Below are 1,612 nucleotides of genomic sequence, written 5' to 3'. Positions count from 1 at the left end.
TCTCCAGTTAGTTGTGGAGAGAGGGATGTTGCACAAACATCTCAGAATTATGGATAACACTTCTCATCCTCTGAACTGGTCAGACAATAAAGTTTCTTCAGCCAGAAGTAATAAGGAGTAATTCCTGCCCTTTGCAAACAATGTCTCCCCTCTGGGCAGGGAGAGGAGACTTATTTCATCTGAATGACAATGGACAATTCACATTCTTCACTCATTTGCACAGACATAGTTGGAGAGACATATCTTTAGGCCTTTATGTATAGTAGTTTGAATGAATATAGTATTTGTAAAAAAGAAAAAAAAAGAAAAACCTACCTCATAGCTACTTACTTGTGCAAGTATGTTTTGTAACTGTGATTTTATTTTATTTTATGTAAACTGCTACTACTGCAATTTCCCTTCATGGATGAATGAAGTACCTAAATCATATATAACTGGGTAGCTTGTGAATTTCCCTGAAATCAATAAAGTCTTATTGATATATCAGAAGTATTTTTATTATCATATAAAAACATTTATATTTTGTTTTAAAAATAGGAATTTATAATATAGCTAGCAACTCAAGTTATCAAATAAATATAGCTTAGTAGAAGTAGCAGAAAATGGAAATACTCCAGTAAAAGTACAAATTTACACATTACGTGCTGCACTTGAGTAAATGTACTTCCACCACTGCTTATATTACTTTAGGGGTAGGCCATGTATACTCACCTAAACTATACTATAAAATCCATTTAATAATTTACATGCATTAATCTGCCCTTACTAAGTCACGATAAAGGATTTCCATCAGTTTTTTTCTCACTGTCAAAAGCAACTAAAACAACTACACAAAACAGAGACAATAAAACACATCTTATTTTCTTTGTTACAGAACTTTATTGATCTTGCAGCAACAGTGTCCACTGGCATTGGAATTTAATTTAAAATAAAGATTATTTAAAATCAGAACAGAAAGTTACAGTAAGTTTGTTTCAAATCTCCTTCAACCCACAATGTTAAGCCCTCGTTGTCAAACCAAACTGATTTGAAAGAAATCTGAATTGTGATGCTGTAATGTAGAGTTTTATCGCAAAAATGTGCAATGAAAATTGGTTTCAAGCAACCCCTCAATGTGTTTGTCACCAAACCTGGCCAGAATTAATTATAAAGCCAAACAGAAAAAAATCTAATCTTTGATAGACATAATTTTCAGCCATTCAGTGGTTCCAGTCATACAGAAAAATTAAATTATGGTATGAATGAAAACCAGGAACTTCATGGTGATTTGTTTGCCAAGTTCGGAGCTGCTATTTGGACAGAGTTCAACTAGCAGACAGAAGTAGTATTGTGGGGTCAAAACAAAACAAAACAAAACAAAACTAAGTGAGCATGTGGCACTCTTTTAATCACATCAGCATCTGAATTTCAGAATCCCAATATGACATGTACACAGTCACTTTCCAACTTCACAGCTGCTTGAGGAAGGAACTTGTGTAGAAAACCCCCCACATTTTCTCAACAAGTATTTGTTTGGCTTAATTTCTAAGTACAATGTTACCTGTTCAGTGTTACAGTGAAAAAATAAACATCTGTTGGAAAGTACAAATTGGTGACAAAAAACCTAGTTGTA

The 1,612-nt window shown here is 33.4% G+C and overlaps 1 protein-coding gene across 1 annotated transcript in view; it reads right to left on the bottom strand.

The window, feature by feature from the left end:
- Nucleotides 1–1,362: 1,362 nt before the first annotated feature.
- eif4ebp2 (eukaryotic translation initiation factor 4E binding protein 2) overlaps nt 1,363–1,612 on the bottom strand; it is a 4,649-nt gene continuing 4,399 nt past the window's right edge. Inside the window, exon 4 of the transcript XR_006828337.1 lies at nt 1,363–1,603. The gene's annotated coding sequence lies outside the window, so the exon portion shown is untranslated. The remainder of the gene's footprint in view (nt 1,604–1,612) is intronic.

This window comes from Micropterus dolomieu, linkage group LG15 (assembly GCF_021292245.1).
Source record: "Micropterus dolomieu isolate WLL.071019.BEF.003 ecotype Adirondacks linkage group LG15, ASM2129224v1, whole genome shotgun sequence".
Taxonomy (NCBI): domain Eukaryota; kingdom Metazoa; phylum Chordata; class Actinopteri; order Centrarchiformes; family Centrarchidae; genus Micropterus; species Micropterus dolomieu.
Note: the sequence above shows the minus strand (reverse complement) of the source record. Positions and strands in the feature narration are given on the sequence as shown.